The sequence below is a fragment of the Schistocerca nitens genome, chromosome 2, assembly GCF_023898315.1.
Source record: "Schistocerca nitens isolate TAMUIC-IGC-003100 chromosome 2, iqSchNite1.1, whole genome shotgun sequence".
In the NCBI taxonomy this organism is placed as follows: Eukaryota; Metazoa; Arthropoda; class Insecta; order Orthoptera; family Acrididae; genus Schistocerca; species Schistocerca nitens.
The window spans coordinates 375,765,704-375,786,427 of record NC_064615.1 but is presented as its reverse complement, the minus strand read 5'-3'; positions in this window follow the sequence as shown (position 1 = coordinate 375,786,427).

Genomic DNA, 20,724 nt, shown 5'->3' with positions numbered 1-20,724 from the left:
ACGTCAGGCGGAGCTGGCCGGCCGGCCGGGCGGCTCGTGTGCGCGTGGGCGTCGCGCCGGTCTCCGCGGCAGTGCCAGGGCCAGTACCAGTTCCTGGCGGCGATGCACGCGTGCGATAACGCACCCCTAATGGCGGCGCTGATGGCGTAATTATGGCTGTTTATCGAACGCTGCCCGCGCTCCTCCGGCGGCCTTAAACGGTCCCAGTGGCCCCTACGATGCCTTATCGTCCTCGAATTTGCCTTTTAAAAAAAATCACGTACTGACAGCAATTTACATATCTTACACGGTTACCGGCGGGCTCATTGTGACACACATACAAATCGCCCGCGACGGGCATAGTAATAATGAAGTCCCTTATCGTCTCTATTTCTGCTGAAGTAGCACACGTCGCATTCTAACGACCTTGACCCCATCAGTTACTCAATGCTTTCCTATATGTCCCCAACAACAAGAAAGTACTAGAGGTAGTCGAAAGATTTCAATTATCACCCCGATTTTTTCCCCTGCTGCCCATTGAAATCCTGGCATCATAGCATCTAGAACACTGATAGACGCTCCAAAATATAATGACACAGCTCACTAATGATGTGGAGTACTCTGTAGCAATTTCTTTCCGGCGGTAGCGGAAGTGCAGCTGCCAGGCCAATCTAGACACCTAAAGGAGCCCTTTTGTTTGGGCTCCCGTACAGGCGTGCTACGGCATTGCAATGCAAGGATTTCATTGAGCACCGACAATACAGACATTTACCTGGAAACGAAGAAAAAATAATTGTATAAATTCATTTTTTTCGGCAATGGAAAATTTTATCACTATCCCTCGCAGTGATATCGAATGACTGCATACTTTTTCGCAGAGAAGTAATGTATTTCACAAAACATAAAAACTGAAGAATATCTTTCCTAGCTGAACATGTTTTCCTTCAGCAGACACAAAACTCGGAAAACAAAGCACAAATTTGCAAGTTTCATAGGAACTACTTGCCCCTGATATTTGCCCCACCAATTTTTTTTTTAATTCGTATGTTTTACACGAACTACCAAGTACTTTCTCATAGAACTGACGCCTTGACCAACATAAAAATTCCAGTAGTGGCTATTTAAATACGTACATCTTCACTCGTCGTCAGAGCTCAATTCCAAACGGGACTCATCACTGAAGACAATTCTGCTCCAGTCTAAGAGATTTCAGGCCGAAGACTTCTCTGGAGACTCCAACTACAGCAGTGGGATATAAACCTAACTGTCACCCGCCGTATGGCCCTATAACCAGGAGTGATAATAACCTGGGGTGCCATTTAATTTCATAGCAGGACCCCTTTTGTTGTCATCCGCAGCACCTTTACAGCATAGTTGTACGTCGACGATATTCTGCGCCCTGTTTTGTTGGCCGTCATGGCAAGCCGTCCTGGACGTACATTTCAGCAAGATAACACCCACCCGCACAAACACGGAGATTGTTTCTACTGCTCGTCTTCGTGCTTGCCAAATCCTACCTTGACCAGTAAGGTCGCTCGATGTCTCTCCAACTGAGAACGTTTGGAGCATTATGGACTGGGCTTCGCAATCTGTTCTGACGCGCCAACTGGACAGAATTTGGCACAATATCCTTCAGGAGGACATTCAGCAACTCCACTACTTAATTCCGAGCCAATAACTGTTTGCGTAAGGGCAAGAGATGGACTAAAGTGTTATTGACTGGCTCATTTAGTGAAGCTCTTTCTTTTCAATAAATCATCCAATTTTTTCTGAAATGGTAATCATTTGTCTCTACAGGTACGTCATACCCACCGATTTCCGTCCCATTCGAATAATTCCTCCGTGGTGCGTCATTTTTTTCTGTGTCCCTCCCCGTTAGCTGAGTGGTCAGCGCGACAGACTGTCAATACAAAGGGCCCAGGTTCGATTCCCGGCTGGGTAGGAGATTTTCTCCGCTCAGGGACTGGGTGTCATCAGCATCATCATTTCATCCCCATCGACGCACCAGTCGCCGAAGTGGCGTCAAATCGAAAGACTTGCACCAGGCGAACGGTCTACCCGACGGGAGGCCCTCACCACACTTTTTTTAAATTTTTTTCTGTCTTCAAGTGTTTTGCGAGCTTCGTCTCTAACGATCTAGGTGTCGACGGGACGTTAAACCATACCTTCCTTTGTTATGTCCGCAGCTCGTGGTCTTGCGGTAGCGTTCTCGCTTCCCGCGCACGGTTCCCGGGTTCGACTCCCGGCGGGGTCTGGGATTTTTCCGGCCTCGAGATGACTGGGTATTGTGTCGTCTTCATCATCATCATTCATCCCCATTACGGTCGGAGGAAGGCAATGGCAAACCACCTCCACTAGGACCTTGCCTAGTACAGCGGTGTGGGTCTCCCGCATCGTCCCCTACGCTCCTCGGAGTATGGGATCTCATCATAATCATTATCATCATCCTTTGTTATACGTTGATATTGGCCCTCTGTCATTATTTAGAAAAATTTTCTCGACTTTCTCTCGTTTTACCCCGCTCTGATCTAATTACGTATCGAATAACCATCATATTGAACAACTGTGTCCGGGAGTTCCACTCTTCTTTTCTTTCCGCAGGGTGTGGCAGATGCGGGACGACCATCGAGCGGTGGCAGTGAACAATGCACAGCCGAGGTGGCCGGTGCAGACAGGTATCGGGGCAGGCTGTCGCGGTCGCTCTCCGTAGGAACGCGGTTGTGAAAGGGCGGAGGGGTTGTTGGCGCCGGTGGGGCGCGGGAGGAGGGGCGGCGGCGCTGCGCCGGCGGAGGCAATTAATCTCGCCGGCTTTCTCGGGCCTCGGAGTCGCGTGGCGTCCGTCCCCAGCGAGCACCGCCGTGAGAAAGTCCGCTCCCCTCCGCCGCCACCCGGCCGTCCCTCTGCCACCGATCTTTATCGGCAATCGGGAGATCAGATTGAGAAATCGTCAACCACCTCTTCCGTCTCGTATAACCCATTAGAGTCCGACTGGACGGCTCACAATGGTATTCGTAACGAACGAAGGTTGAACTTCAATGTCCGGTCACAATCGCCGTCATTACAGACAACAGTTAGAAAAGTTTCTTTCTTGAAATTTCGAGAGAACTGAATGTCTTCTGGCCTCCTGCACGTGTACACCAGCGAAAGTACACGTAACTTCTCTATTGCAGCTCTCGCTGGCGTATGCGTTGCAAAATCGTAAGGTTCAAATGGCTCTAAGCACTATAGGACTCAACATCAGTCCCCTAGGCTTAGAACTACTTAAACCTAACTAAGGACAGCACACGCATCCATGCCCGAGGTAGGATTCGAACCTGCGACCGTAGCAGCAGCACGGTTCCGGACTGAAGCGCCTAGAACCGCTCGGTCACAACGGCCGGATGAATACTCGAAAGCAGGAGCCCTGGCGTTCCTTGAGTGGATGTCCGTATCGCAAGTCAGTGGGTTTCTCCGAACACCCTCTGCGGTGAAAGTCCGCCTTATCGATATCAGATCGATTCTCCTCGTTCGGTAGAATCGCAGAAAGACGTCGTAGGTTAATTTCACAATTAGGAAAGTGCCCACCGCTTCCGATAACAAATGAGGCCCAATGAAGGCGATTTCATACCGTGTAGCCTCGGAAGCGTCAATCGGGCTGTCAAAATGACATCCGTTAATCAAAGTTAATCATGGTGATACAGGAGAAGAGGAAGGGCAGAAACACAATCATACCGCTGGGAAGAGCCCAAATCTGGCTCCTTAACTGCGAAACATTCTGAAATCGGAAGAAAAGAGTACACTAGTTTTCAGCTTAAAGTTCACATGCTATCATGCATCAACTAAAATAAAAGTTACAAAAATGCAATCAGCGAAGCCGCGCGGTCTAGGGCGTATTGTCACGGTCCGTGCGGCTCCCCCCGTCGGAGGTTCGAGTTCTCCCTCGGGCATGGGTGTGTGTGTGTGTGTTGTCCATACCGTAAGTTAGTTTAAGTTAAAGTAGTGTGTAGGCTTAGGGACCGATGAACTCATCAGTTTGGTCCCATAAGACCTGACCACAAATTTCCAATCTCTGAAGCCCCTGTAAGGTTGAGAGGAACGAGAGGGAAATGGTAGCAATGAAGCATGACATCGCATTACCTAGCCAGTAGGCAGTAGTATTTCACCTTTCCGTACAGTTAAGTGTTCACTCAAACGCTACTTTGGTTGTGTTTTGTTTCATTTTATGAAGTTACAGCTGTTGAGGTATATTATTTTTACATCTTTCGAGTAATTAGACACAGACGTTGTGACTACAGAGGATGTTTTTCGATAAATAGGATCTGAAGATGGCGCAAATGTAACTTCAAATTAATCGTTAAAGTAATGCACACTTGGAAAATACGGCTATGGTGTTCCATTACCAATATTTATAGTTTGAAAGGCGTTGTCTTAAAATTAACCTAGTCCAAAGTTACTCGATCTACAGAAGGAAAAACGTTAAGTAATTTCTGTCTCTCCGTCTCGTCTCGAGGACATACAGAAAATCGGAAACCAGGGGTTTTTATTTTAATTTATAGCTTAATTCGGTAATAAAAATAAATGTTGTAATGTTCTATCACAAAAGGAACCAGTTACACTTCCCCATAAAGCCACCTCTACATTCGCCCTGGTAAAAATTATTTAAGTAAACCACGAGAACCAAAATAGTAAGGGTCAGACGGGATATGAATCCTAATTCTCTCGCATGAGAACCACATCGCAGAGTTCCGAAATACATCACAGTTTGGGTGTGAGACGTTAAAATGTGTAGTGGTAATTTTACTAATCCGTGGATGACTTAAACAAGGATATTGGACGTGTAATTCTATTACGATTTCACGATAAAAGACTTAATACATATTTACAGGCATTTGCATACTTACTTGTCTAGTTGGGGCAGTTAGGCAACGGAGGAGGCCTGCAGTACGAATCATCCCAACATTTGTCTGAAGTAATTTAGGGAAATGACGGGAGACCTAAATCAGGATGTACAAAGCTGTTTCGTTAGTGCATCCTTGCAAAAAAACGTTATTTAAAAATACAGAGAGCTAGTGCTACAGTGTTATCATTCCCCAAACAACAATCAGTGCACACACTACAACAGACTGTCAGTTCACGTCCCGAACAGTGTTGGTATTCTTCGAAAATGGTCTGACAAGGTCTGCGAGGACAAGTAGTCTTTGTTGAAGGAATCCTCCCGGCATTCGCCTGAAGTGATTTAGAGAAACCACAGAATTTTTAAGAAATGGCTGGCTGGCTCTGAGCACTATGGGACTTAACATCTATGGTCATCAGTTCCCTAGAACTTACAACTACTTAAACCTAACTAACCTAAGGACAGCACACAACACCCAGTCATCACGAGGCAGAGAAAATCCCTGACCCCGCCGGGAATCGAACCCGGGAAATTTTTAAGAAATGATTTACACAATACACAGCTGTACCTGATATTTTGTTTTTTAGTGTCGATTTCCGTCAATGTCAGATAATTCACGGGCCATATTCAACTGCGTATTCTACAATTGTGCATGGTGTGAAACTCACTGAAACTGTTAAAAAGAACACCCTAGATTTTTTTCTTTTTATGCTGTTCTGCAGCCTCAATAAATTGTATGAAGTGCATAATTTACTTTCTCGTTGTATTATAATTTTTTGCTTACGTTAGCTGATCTTATATGTTATCTTTCAAATATGATCTATTTTTGTTTTGTCATATTTGTGCATGGTTTTTACATTATCGAGTTATGTGTCAGATATACAGTTCGGTATTAAATTTATATCTTCGATGAAGATCAATTTATATTTTATGCAAAATTTAGGACTGTCATTTGTTCTGAATTATCTGTCTTCCACAAGAATTTTGTGGAAGTTTTCAATATAGTTGCTATTCCTATGTTCTATCTTTTCAATTAAAATATTGTCTGGATTTTTTTCTTTTTTCCCAAATGTGTGTAAATTTCTGTATCCTCGAAGATGCTGATGTACCTTTCTTTTTCGGCTCCATGAAGAGTGGAGAGATCAGTGCTTATGTCTGCTGCAGTGTGTCGATTTTATCGAAAATGAATTCTAAATGTGGAGAGGATGTTTTCACTTTTCTTTGTGTGTTCTTTATATCTTTTAATAAATTTTGTTCTTGTGTGACCGCTGTAGAACGTGTCACAGTCGCTGCATTTAATTTTATATATCTCTGACTGGTCGTATTTTTGAGCCTGACTGTTTTGCGTATGATATGCATTCCTAGTTTACTCTCTGTGCAGAAGCTAATTTCAGCATTAGTATTAAGAAATTTGTTGCTTTTGTTTTAGAAATATTTTCCATATATGGTAGCACAGTCTACATCTCATCAAGTTTGTATCTTCCGTATAAACAATATCTGTGTAAATCGGGTGTTATTTTATCTTTATTTGCCACATTCAGTTATCTGTGTTAGTGACATTCAGTTGTCATCTGACAATGACCTACGAAGCCGAAAACCGGTTCGTGACCAAAACAAGTATAATTTTAGAGGAAATTAGGAGTGTTTCCAGCGTAATAGAGAACTGTATGTTCCACGGTAGTTAGAGGAGATGCTGACGTACTGCCGTGTCAATGGCGAGCTCCAGAAAAAAAGTGAAGGCGGTTCTCTCCAGGGCCGCTGACAGGAGGCGTGCCCAGGACACGTGGTGGAGCGACACGTGGACGCGTGGGCGGCTGTGGCCCTCTTTCTCGTTAACACCACCACCCCCGCCTCGGTAAGAGCGGCCAGACCCGGCTCGCTCTCACCGCGCGGACGAGAGCTCCTCTTCGAGTGCGTGCATCCGGCTCACGCACCGCCACGCACCACCGCGACACACGTGCGAGGTGACGCCGTTCCCGTCACTGCCAGTGCCGCTATGCGAGCGGGATCGCCGACCACGAAGATACAGGATCCCGAAAGTGCTGTCAACTTGTTGCCGCTTGGCCTTTGCCGTCTCAAGCTAGTGCCAATACCTAGGTTTCAAAACTACATGAGCTATTATTAAACGGTTTGCGCATGCATAGTAATGACTTATGTCCATAAAAGCATCAGCGTTGTTCGCCAAAGTACATACATTTATGCTCCCTTCGGCCTTGATTCATCACGCAGATTTGTGCATCAAGTTTAAGCAGCGTACTGTCAAAAGATGTCGGAACAAAGTTACTTCACCATGCGGTATGTTGTCCGTGTGCATTTTTTTATGTAAATGAGTGGTTCTAGTTTCGATACAGCCTCTTTGTTTGTAGTTATATGGCCATTAGGCTGTGGTCTAATGCATGTTTCCGTGATCAACGTTTCGAGGTCTAAGACTGGAGACATCCTCAGATGTCGTTAGTTGATTTTAGAAATCAGGTTCACACGAACTAACTGTTCATACAACGTCCGTCCAAAAAAGTTCCCAAACTGATTTTATTCTTGGCGTATGAATAACTTCAGGGCATTAACTAAAGTGGCAACTTGAACTAAGAACTATAAACAACAGACTTGCATTCGATCAGTTAGTTGTGAGCAAGCAGTTTTGAGTAGTCGACGTGCAGCCGTAGTGTGTCAACGTTGTGCCAGGAACTGCAACGGGGCATCATCTTTCAATCAAATGTTCAAGACACTCACCAGAATGTTTTGAAGAAAAGGGGAAAAGTGTGTAAAAAGTTTGTCCCACGTACCTTGACACCCGAACGAAATCAACGATGCATGGACGCCTGCCGCGACTTGAGTGGAATGAACAATCCGGACAATTGTGTATTGGAAAAATCATTACGAGTGACGAGACTAGTGTTATTAATACGAAACCACTACAAAACGACGAAATGCAGAAATTCACTTGAAGGGTCAACGCTTTGACGACAAAACCGACCTTCAAGTCAACGTCACGAAGAGTTGAACGACATCCCAAAGAATGACTCTTCTGACAGTTTCACATGCTCGCACGAAATTTCTGTACATTGCACTCAAGTCATTGGAGACTATGTACAACTGCTGAAGTCTTACAACCCTCATCTTAAGTTTTCTCTATTCTTTATTACTCTAGTATTTTTGGAGTAACGGGTCACGTAGCGGTACAATGCTGAAGGCATGATGTTCACCCGACCGTCGTCAAAGATCACAGAGTCGTTGGCGTATGTTATACAGCTTGTACTACAGTAGAGTCATTGCTGTTTGCTTTGTTTATCACTGAGTTTGTTAACTTATCCAATCTGTCCTTCTCCTTTTTGTTAAAGTTTTTGTATTTTATAATTTCTGTGGACACACATTCTAGCATATTAATGCCTGGACGTCGAGAAAACTAAGTATTACAAGATCATTCACTGGGACTCAGGAACCACGAAATTTCCAATTCGATAGCTCTGAAAATTATACAAGGTGTTTCCGTAAGAACCTGAAAAAATTTAACAGGGCATAGGGGATGCTCTACTGAACTATTTGAGGTAGGAACGTGGGATCGGAGAAGCCAGCTTAAGGAAATGGTTCAAATGGCTCTGAGCACTATGGGACTTAACAGTTGACGTCACCAGTGCCCTAGAACTGAGAACTACTTAAACCTAACTAACCTAAGGACACCACACACATCCATGCCCGAGGCAGGATTCGAACCTGCGACCGCAGCGGTCGCGCGGTTCCAGACTGAAACGCCTAGAACCGCTCGGCCACCCCGGCCGGCCAGCTTAAGGAGATAGCAGGAATAAAATCATACTACCGTGAACTTTTTTTTTATTTACATTAGTTACAGTTCACTGCAAATACCATCACTGACACAATGAATGTACCATGTGTACTGTATCTTACAAAATGTCCTGAAGGTGACGGCCATCAACCTCAATGGAATGACATCGGCGAACAAAATTCTGACGCACACTAACAAATATCCCTGGTGTGTTTCGAATAACATCACAGGCAGCTAGCCGGCCAGAGTGGCCGTGCGGTTCTAGGCGCTACAGTCTGGAGCCGAGCGACCGCCACGGTCGCAGGTTCGAATCCTGCCTCGGGCATGGATGTCTGTGATGTCCTTAGGTTAGTTAGGTTTAATTAGTTCTAAATTCTAGGCGACTGATGACCTCAGAAGATAAGTCGCATAGTGCTCAGAGCCATTTGAACAGGCAGCTACTATTCTGGCAATTAATTCCGTCTCCGTATTCACTGGGGTCTCATAGACAAGCAACGTCAGATATCCCCATATGAAATAATCAAGGGGATTCAGGTCAGGTGACGTCACAGGCCATGGAACAGGATCTTCCCTTCCAAACGAGCGACCAGGAAATACTGTACCAGTATTGCTCCATCGTATTGTGCTGTACGTCACAGAATAGCACTGAGTAATGAATGGATCTGTTTTTGATTCACAGCACGTTCTACCATGGGACAATGTAAATACTATACAACAGACCCACCTTATGGAAAAGTAAAGTAAACAAATCCCGTATCATGACTTCATAGTCACTACGCTCGTTCCCCTTGTCTCCTTGCAGGAAATAAAGAATGTACATGTAAATAATTAGCACAGAACACGCAACCTTGTAAGCATGTTAGTTGTAAATAAGCTGGAAAACACTAATGCTACACAAAGCGGTAGCCAAGTTTACTTCCGTATCTCCTTACGCTTCTCCGACCCCAAGTTCTCTACCTCAAATTGTTAAGTGGAGCATTCTCTATGTCTTGTTACGTTTTCGCAGGCTTTTCTAGAAACACCTTGTATAGATTCGTTTGTATGAAAGACGAGCGCAAGCATACTTCTCCGCTGGAAGGTAACTGGCTGCTAGGACCAGCCAGGTAATGGTAGCGTAACGGAAACACGTCCATAAATTTTCTTGCCGCGTAATCGGCATGAGAGCAAGTTAAAGAAATTAGAGCTTATGGAGAAGGGTAACGGCAGTACCTCTTCCCGCTAACCAACCGCAAATGAAATAGCGTGGGAGAAAATAATTCTAATCTTCGCACATCCATCTTCTGGCGGACGCTGGGAACAGTCCTTGTTGAATCTCATGTATAGTACCGATAAACAGTCACCCCATTTACTTTTTTTTAAGTACAACCGGTTCAGATATTACGATGCACCATCCTGAAAGCGTCCTATGACTCTGGCTGATCACGTTGATATCGGGAGTCATCGCCGTAAGTTTTGCAGAAGGTACGAAAAACATCGGCGTCCTCAAAACTTCCTTGTCTGTGGTAGGTATGGCGGCAGCACATCAACTCAAAGGATATCCCACCAATTTTTTTATTTTTATTTTACACGTCTAGTTCCGTAGGTCAAAATCGAGGAGCAAATGTCCATGGTCGTGGAACGAATCAAAATGGCTCTAAGCACTATGGGACTTAACATCTGAGGTCATCAGCACCCTAGACTTCGAATTACTTAAACCTAACCAACCTAAGGACATCACACAGCCGTGCCCGAGGCAGGATTCGAATCTGCGACCGTAGCTGCAGCGCGGTTCCAGACTGAAACGCCTAGAAGCGCTCGGCCACTTCGGCCGGCGAGGAATAACAGCACGTCGGTCTCGTTTCGACGCATTTGTTACTAACATCGCCATAGTTCACGTTCCCACGCATACAGCACGCACGTCAGAAAGAAACGAATACCACACTAATACTTTCATGTCGGTGCCTATACACCCGCATCGGAGTCGAGCTACGTTGCTTATCCGCTGCAGCAACGCCCTCAAACGGAATCGAATCAATACATGAAATGAACATCAGAAAAGTTAATAATACATCAAACAAAATTTCTATGACGCGTTGCAGCATCAACACTGACGGTGAATCTAGCTACGATACAACGCTGCGCAGTTATTTTGTATATTGAGCTGTATATTTGCTGAGTTGAACTGATGCCGCCAAACACACACACACACAAACACACACACACACACACACACATACCAGAGGCGATAATAAGTTTCGCGGACGCCCATGTTTTTGAAAGTACGACATCGAAGTGATCAGCCAGTCAGAGATGAGCATGAAGTTGGTGTACTGTAATACCGATACCGACTGCATATAAAGAAGACCAGTAAAGACAGCTCATGTTGTTATCGTTACCAACTATAAGATAAAATGGTTCTAGAACACCATGTTGCCTCGGATACACACCGAGCCGTGACTTGCGGGTATAGATGCAGAAATTTTGAATCACTGCTATTAGTAATGCACGCGACGCCTGCACACTCACTGAACTCAGTTACCTACACTGAAGAATTATCCTAAATACTTTCGGCACGCAACCCGCCCGAAGCGCGTCAACGATAAGGACTTGCATCAGGCCGTCGAGTGTCACGAAATGATAATGATGGGAGTCTGACACACAGCAGGGAAAGTGTCTGCCACCTCTTCAGATGCTTCACGAAGTTCCCGGAGTCGTTTGGACGGGTACGTTGCGACTGGACGTATAGCGAGCAATACATTGCCAGGTGGCAGTGGAGGCGTGAACGGTGACTGTTTCATGTAATTCGGTGTGGGAGAAGAGCGGCAATCATCTCCGGCCAGACGACGATTAACGGGGTTCCATCCGCCTGTCCGGAAACCGAAGATGATGGACGACGCTGCCACAGAAGCTGGGAGGAGGAGAAAGCACGGCCGATACCGTGGTCGCTGGTCCGCATTAAGCCATTACGCTGGCGCCACGCTTTTACATAACGACTGTTAACGAGGCGGTCGCGGCGTGGTCATTCCTCCGCGTCCGCTGACTTCCCATTATTTCCTCCTTAAACTCCTGCTCTTACCTCCTCATTTCACAGAAATGTGGCCGTCCGAAGGCAGTAGTTAGTTGCACGCTCAGGAAGCACAGTGTCTGCCATTAGATTATCTTGGTTGTAATTGGCATACCGTACGATTCGCAGAGGATCTCCCAGCAGCATCAAGCGAAACGAACACAGACGGCGATTCTAGCTAAGGTACAACGCTGTGTAATTATTTTGAATATGAAGCTGCGTGTTAGTAACCTACCCTCGTGGGTTACGAGATTAGTTCAGATTGGTGAGACATTTTAGCGCAAATGCCCTGTGAACCGACGTCGTCGGATGCCTGAGAGCTTCCCACAGGAGTCGACGCAAAGAACGGTGAATTATCAGCCGGCGAATAATTAAAACAAAACGTTATTTCGCTTACGCCATAGTCCCGCAGCGATTGCAGGGTCGGCGTTGTTACAACAGATTTGGCAATGTTAGTATGAGGGATGGCCGGATACTCTTCCTGCCGCCACCCTGTACTGGATGGCCGAACGCAGATCTGAACCATCGTCCTCCCGAAGTCGAGTCCAGTGTCTTAGCCATTGCGCCACCTCACTTGGTTATGCTGGTGCGGGAAAGGACTAAAGACGTACTCACTCCGTCTTCAGGCTGCGAGTGGCCAACCGGGACCATCCGATCGCCCTGTCATCCTCAGTGCAGGATGCGGATAGGAGGGGCGTGGGGTCAGCACACCGCTCTCCCGGTCGTTATGATGGTATTCCTGACCGAAGCCTCTACTAATCGGTCGAGTAGCTCCTTTGGCATCACGAGGCTGAGTGCACCCCGAAAAATGGCAACAGCGCCTGGCGGCCTGGATGGTCACCCATCCAAGTGCCGACCACGCGCGACAGCGCTTAACTTCGGTGATCTCACGGGAACCGGTGTATCCACTGCGGCAAGGCCGTTGCTCGGACTGAAGACGCAGGCACCAAAAATTCGATTCTTATTGCTAATTATTAACAAAAGCCAACAATTACTCAAGATACGTATTTCGGTGAGGTTCTATTTGTTTATTTCCCCTGCCACTACAGTATTCGATAAATATGTCACTGTTAACGAAAACGACAGACTTTCGTGACATGAAACGATAGTCCTCTGGTGCGCACGGAGATGCACAAACTTTAAGTAAAGTGTGTAGTATTACAACAAAACAGAAACGCATAGTCGTTACTCAGATACGAAAGGACTTCAAGAAGTAAGTCAACGTTATCATGGTAGGCCAGTTAACTGTACTGATTGCTGCACTACGTATCAAAGGACAAACATACATGACACTATAGTTACCAAATCTCTAGAAACAGCGGTCGGAACGTTCAACTAGTCGATCAGTTTCTCGACGATAGAAATCCGCTCTTTGGTCACTAACCTATTCGAGAACCGCTTAGCGAACGTGCTCATCGTTATAAAATTTCTTTCAACGCAAATGTTCCTCCAGCTTAGAGAGAAGATGAAAATCGCATCCCGCAAGACTTAGTCTTCTCGATCTGCGTCACCCTTGTCTTTGTGGCTTTGGTCAAATTGTTGGCACCACTTCACTACGGCTTGAGGCGACATGGAAGTTGGCCCGTATACCTCCAGAATTTCACGGTGGATCCGTACGCAATTTACGAGGTGTGTTCAAAAAATCCGGAACTTTGTCCACAAAATTTTTCTACGCTTTCTTTTTACTTATAGTGCATGGTCTCGTTCGAAACACTCTCCTCCACAATTGATACACCGCTCCCAACGCTGGTACCACTTCCGGAAGCAGTCCGCAGGAGTCAGGTGTGGAGAGTACGGTGGATGAGGCAACACAGTGATTTCACTTTTTGTGCAACAGTCATGCACCAACAGGGAAGAATGTGCGACTGTGTTATCGTGATGCAACAATCATGAATTGTCTCGCCGCATCTGACGCCGTTTCCTACTCACATTTTCTCGCAGGCGCCGCAATACGTCCCGACACTACCATCGATTAACAGTTTATCCTTGTGGCACAAATTCGTGGTGAAATAATCCTTCGCTAAACGACGAAGGGCGTCCTGAACGAGGGCCCTCTTTAACTTCCGTCCGCCCATTTTTAAACCGCGCAACACCAAGTTCGGCTGAAGCACTCATCACCGTAGGCTTCCTGCAGCATTTGGTGGGTCTCTGTACCTGCCATCTCCAAACTCGCAAACGTTCTACTCAATACAGCACTACAGCACTGAACGATAACTAATGGACGTACAACAATGAAACTTGCGGCAGTTACATATTAAAGACAGACGTGTACACGGATGCCAACGGCAATTCACTCCAACACACCATTGGCACAAAATTACTAACGTTTCGGAATTTTTTGAAGGGACCTCGTAGATGTTTTGACCAAAAGAATAAGACTGTCTCGCGTACTTCAAATTCGGAATACGTTTCGAATTGCCGCGACATTTCTCTCGCACCTTACTGACAAAGCGCCACACTTGTTGCGCAAGGGTCTTGGCATGGGGCTTCGAAGTCCCTATGTACGATCCTAACAACAAATCCTTATCGCGTCTAGCGTTGTATGACTGCGTTATTTATTGTGATACCAGTGCTAAGTTCACAGCCAAATAACTTAGATGTCAGTATTAGATGTCATTGTACTTATTATTAATTAATACTTGAAGAATTCCCGTAAATGTTTTAAACGGAACATTACCACCACTGCTTGAACTTTACTGCCACTCGCACAATACGCGCTGTCGAATGAATACAGTATCTACAAACATTTGTGCCACAGTTTATCAGCAACAACAGCAAAAACTACTTATTTATTTATTTTTCCATGAGTGGCCAGGCTGCAGAGGGCAATGCAGTTGACATCGAGCTGTAAGTAGCAAGCAACTGTTCGAGATAGCGACTCATTGAGGTAGGTATGGACTTCTTACCAATAATTCACCTGATTGACGTAGTTGCGAGCACAGAATGGCTGCTGCTACTGCAGTATCACGTTTAACTATAAGGGATGCTGTAGTGGCCGCATCCTTTGTGGAATCTGCGCAGAGATCGGCCACATGCCGTGCTCTTCGGCCCCGGCACCTGCAGTACTTACTCATCGACGGATATAAACAAGGACGCAAACGCGCCACACCTGTCTCTTCGTGCAGACGACCAGCACCGCACAGTTTGCCGCTCCTATACTCCAAGATACTGTTCCAAACTACTGTGGTCGCAGTAGGACCTATTACATGATACCGACTTCTGGTCCGATGTTCTATCTTAAACTTCCCATTACGCCAACTGCCTGACTTCATTCCAAATGTCACGGTGTTCTTACTGACGTTGCTTTCCCCAGTTAGATCTTCCTCCACCAAGCAGAAGTAGGTTTTTTTACTCTTCTATTCGCTACGTTAGTAGGGTGCAGTAGCAAGGGACTGGACTCGTGTTCGAGAGGCTGGCGGTTCAAGTCTCCGTCCAGCCAGCAAGAAAATGGTTCAAATGGCTCTGAGCACTATGGGACTTAACATCTGAGGTCATCAGTTCCCTAGAACTTAGAACTATTTAAACCTAACTAACCTAAGGACATCACACATATCCATGCCCGAGGCAGGATTAGAACCTGCGACTGTAGCAGTCGCACGGTTCCAAACTGAGGCCAGCCAGATCTGTATTTTTTTTTACAGATTTTCTGTAATTTCACTAAATCTGTTAAGGCGAATTCCGGGATGTCTCCTTTCAGAATAACAGTGCAGAATGACTTCTCCATCCTTGCCAAGTTCGAGTCTGTTTAGTTAAATGAATTGTTGTAGTCCACCTCGAAACTGTCTTTTTTACTTTTTAGAGGATGCAGTAGTAGTCATTAAAATGCATTCATTCCCTGTGTATTGTCGGTTTTCACATTCGGCGGTAAGAATGTTAGACGCGGATCCATATTTTGGCTGTTGTGAGGGTCACAGTTTGTTCATGATTTTCAAAATATTTCATCTTTGGTGTCTCTGTTGGCGGAGAGGAAATGGTATACAGAATACTCTCACTGTACGTTACCCACCTCCGCAATCTGTCCCCCCTCCACCCAATCTTTTCTACAGATGTAACTTGCAATTACCCCAAGATTTAACATGTCACGTACGCCTAGGATTTTAGTTACGATAACAATAAAATATTTAATATGGTTTTTTATAATAGTATATTTTCGTGAGTGCTTCGAACATCATTATAGCATAGCTTCAATGAAATAGAAATTCAGAGAAATGCATCATTTGAAAAGTGCCCATCGCAAAATTTGACACTTACGTGCGACACGTAATTGATTTAAGAATTACCCGAATAATAAGAAACTTCCACGATTTGGAGGAGTCACAATTTACACGATATAAAATCGAAATATGCTCTAGCATTTATAAGTATTTCACTTGGCACGACGATTGCGAATACAGGTCTACAGAATGTTTGTATTGAAGCGTGTAAAATGGGAAATGGCGTTTCTTTCGGTCGTTTCCCCCAAAGTTTCGAAAAAGTTAATCTTTCCGTTATCGTTGTCTTGGTGGAAGGTCTTTCTCTTTCTTGCCTTACTCAGCTTCCTTGGATCCACGGATGTAGGGGTTTGTTGTTGGTAGCAGGGTCGATGTACCTGTGCATGGGCACGCCTAGTTGTCTGAAATGTTTTCTGCAGCCAGTCAGCCAATATGCGCATCTGATTATTATTTCTTCTGGCCAAAACGTTTGCAAACTGAAAAAGTAAAGTGTTCTTTGGAGGAGATCATGACATCACTCTACCCTTGCATCCGCACGCGAGTCAGACGGGCACTTTAAAGACGAAAACCAATCAAAAACTAAGCATCGTTCAGAGAGCAATTGAGACAAGCATATTGGGAATTACTAAGCGAGACAGAGAGACACGGAAACAAAGGCAATGATGAGAGAACAGATTGGAGGGAAGACGTAATTATGACTGTAGGTGGGCGAGACACGGAGCAGGCCAACAGCGGATGGGCCAAGGAAATTCATCGCTGTATTCGATGTTATAAGAAAAGACCGAGATGATGTAAAGAAAGGTGGATAAGATGGGTACTGATCGACATTGTAAAACATGCTAGAGCAATATAGATGCTTATTGTTGGGAATATAATGGATCGAAAAAGCTATAGCAGGCCTCTTATACAGCAATGGGTGTCAAATGTCTAATGATTGTGGGTATACCTTGTTATCACTGCTTCATTAGCTTGCAAAAACCAATGGATATCTTCTGACGCGTTTCGGGTGAAGACTGTCGTCAGAAAATCTGTCAAATAAAAGTTACTTGCCGTGAAAGTACAGGCACAACGTGTACATGATCTTAAGAGTAAAAATATTTAAAAACAATCACAACTCCGCTATCGGCCACTTTCTGGTCTGCCGCACGCGCCGTCAGTTCGGCCGCCGCGTTTCCTGCAGCCGCCACCGTGGCACGCGTGCGCCGCCACGAACGATTACGCCGCTGCCAATGAGATGCAAGCATCCCTTCCCCGGAGCTCCAGCAGCGAGTATAATTAAGTTCGAACATTCATGCACGGAGCCAGTTTTTGTGTTTTTGCGAGTTGAATAACATTTACAGACTTGCATAGCGGCCAGGGCCCGACAACAACTGAACAGACATTGTACTGAAGAGTGGCAGATTTATAAATCTTTTGTATCTGTGTATATTTCTCCGTTCAAATCTACTGTTGTTAACTGACGCTGAAAATAAAGCAAGAAAGTTATGTATTATTCTATTTCATATCGTTGTTGTTGTTGTTGTTGTGGTCTTCAGTCCTGAGACTGGTTTGATGCAGCTCTCCATGCAGCTCCATCCAGTGCAAGCTGCTTCATCTCCCAGTACGTACTGCAGCCTACATCCTTTTGAATCTGAGTAGGTATTAAAATCCATGGAGAAGAAATAAAAACTTTGAGGTTCGCCGATGACATTGTAATTCTGTCAGAGAGAGCAAAGAACTTAGAAGAGCAGTTGAAGGGAACGGACAGTGTCTTGTAAGGAGGATATACGATGAACATCAACAAAAGCAAAACGAGGATAATGGAATCTAGTCGAATTAAGTCGGGTCATGCTGAGGGAATTAGATTACGAAATGGGACACTTAAAGTAGTAAAGGAGGTTTGCTATTTGGGGAGCAAAATAACTGATGATGGTCGAAGTAGAGAGGATATAAAATGTAGACTGGCAATGGCAAGGAAAGCGTTTCTGAAGAAGAGAAATTTGTTAACATCGAGTATAGATTTAAGTGTCAGGAAGTCGTTTCTGAAAGTATTTGTATGGAGTGTAGTCATGTATGGAAGTCAAACGTGGACGATAAATAGTTTGGACAAGAAGACAATAGAAGCTTTCGAAATGTGGTGCTACAGAAGAATGCTGAAGACTAGATGGGTAGATCACATAACTAATGAGGACGTATTGAACAGAATTGTGGATAAGAGGAGTTTGTGGCACAACTTGACGAGAAGAAGGGATCGGTTGGTAGGACATGTTCTGAGGCATCAAGGGATCACCAATTTAGTATTGGAGGGCAGCGTGGAGGGTAAAAATCGTAGAGGTTGACCAAGAGATGAATAGACTAAGCAGATTCAGAAGGATGTAGGCTGCAGTACGTATTGGGAGATGACGCAGCTTGCACAGGATAGAGTAGCATGGAGAGCTGCATCAAAGCAGACTCAGAACTGAAGACCACAAGAACAACAACAGGCATGTCAAATAGCAGGTAAACTTGATTGTGGATGTTTCTGAAATATTTTTCTTCTTAATGTCATGTATGCACTTTGCTTGAATTTTCATTGCAGTTAGGTTTCATTTGGCTGATTTTCTGAATATAGGCTATGCAAGAAACCCGTCAGCAAATACGAGGGGCCTTCAACAAGTAATGCAAGACTTCTTTTTCTCGGCCAGTTCCGGTTGAAAAGGTGCAGAGTTTGTTGTGGGACATGGTGGTATGTTCCCGCTTAGCCCCTATAGTTTCATGAAGTCCGCTAAGTGGCGGCGCTGTACGTAGCCTTCAAAATGGCGTTTGTAACTGTGAGTAACTTTTGGCGGAAAACCAGAGCATAGCGGATACTCACGGGCACTTTTAGAATGTCTACGGAGATAGGGCAGTGAATTAAAGCACAGAGAGTCATTGGGCGAGGCGTCTGTATCACCACAACCAGCTCGTGCAAACCTGTCCAAATTCACGCTTGCCTGCCGGCCGCGCACAGCTGACTCTTGCAATGTTGGAACATAAGGACACTCACTAGGTCATCGACGGGTCACAATGAAACACATCGCTGCACAACTGGCCGTCTCTGTTGATAGTGCTGACACACTCGTCCAACCTTTCGGTTACTCAAAGGTGTTGTTGCCTGCTGGTTTCCACGCCACCTAACAAAAGATGATGAAGCGACGAAGGACCATATGTGCGGAATTGCGTTACGAGGCTGACAGTGACAATTTTTGTCGAACATAGTCAGGAAAAATGGGTTCATCAGAACGAACGGGAAACAAAACGGCAATCCAAGAAGTGGCGCCACACCGTCTCTTCTCCAACGCAAAAGTTCAAAACCACGCCCTCAGTCAACTGTCTTCTGGGGCTCTGGAGGAGTTATCCTGTTTGATGTCCTCCCTCCTGGTGAAACGATCAACTCTGAAGTGTACTGCACTACCCTCACGAGACTGAAGAAACGACTTCCCCGTGTTCGTCGCCACTCATCGAACTGAACGGAAATTATATTGAAAAATAGGATTTTGTAGGCAAAAGAGTGGGGAATAATGAGGTCTACTGGAATCCTGAATAGAACCAACCTGTTTTCAGAAAAAAAATTTGTTACATTACGTATTGAACGCTCCTCGTCTAATTTTTTAACAAGTGATCTGTTACCAGAAAGAAATTTTCACTCTGCAGCGGAGTGTGCGCCGATATGTCGAGGTACTGGCGGAAGTAAAGATGTGAGGACGGGGCGTGAGTCGTGCTTGGGTAGCTCAGATGGTAGAGCACTTGCCCTCGAAAGGCAAAGGTCCCGAGTTCGAGTCTCGATCCCGCACACAGTTTTAATCTGCCAGGAACTTTCAAGTGATATGTTAGTTTCAGAGACCTTATGAAGCAGAGATATAAGACGTGCTCAAGTATAAACAATTTTCGCAGGCCTCCGGCGCGATCTTACGTCACAATTTAAGATGATGACGACGGGGTTAGAAGAAAGTGATACCTCCCGTATTGGATGCCCATAGTTGCAAAACCTATGGCGCTACACAATGCTGTTCGGTTGCTATTCCGTTTTACTTCTGTCCGATAAATCCCGGACTATCAGAGAGAGAGAGAGAGAGAGAGAGAGAGAGAGAGGCCGCAACGTGTAATCAATACTAATTCCTCTTAATTCCGGCGAGCGCCGGGCATTACTATTCCAGAGGCCGCCCGCCGGCGCGCAGCAGCAGGTATTTTTGGAGGCGTTTAGGCAGATGCCCCGGCGCCGGCGGTAATCACGGCAGACGGCGCCGGATGCTTCCGCGGTCGCCACCAATTATTACCGGCTTTCTCTCCCGCGGGACAAGGTCGCCGCTGCTGCTTCGTCCGCTTTTAATAGGCTTGTAATCTCCCAGGCGAGTCCAAGTATGCGGACGGAAATATTCCTCCGGAGGATGGATTGCGGCGACACCCGTTCCCCCGTGGGCTAAGAAGAATCTCGCTACCCACGGAACTGGACTCTGCAGTCATTGGGTGACAGGAACTGCTGTGCAAAGTGACATCGATATCTACTGGTAGGTTTCAAAACTACCACTTCTACATCTACATCCATACTCCGCAAGCCACCTTACGGTGTGTGGCGGAGGGTACCTTGAGTATCTCTATCGGTTCTCCCTTCTATTCCAGTCTCGTATTGTTCGTGGAAAGAAGGATTGTCGGTATGCTTCTGTGTGGGCTCTAATCTCTCTTATTTTATCCTCATGGTCTCTTCGCGAGATATACGTAGGAGGGAGCAATATACTGCTTGACTCTTCGGTGAAGGTATGTCCTCGACACTTCAACAAAAGCCCGTACCGAGCTACTGAGCGTCTCTCCTGCAGAGTCTTCCACCGGAGTTTATCTATCA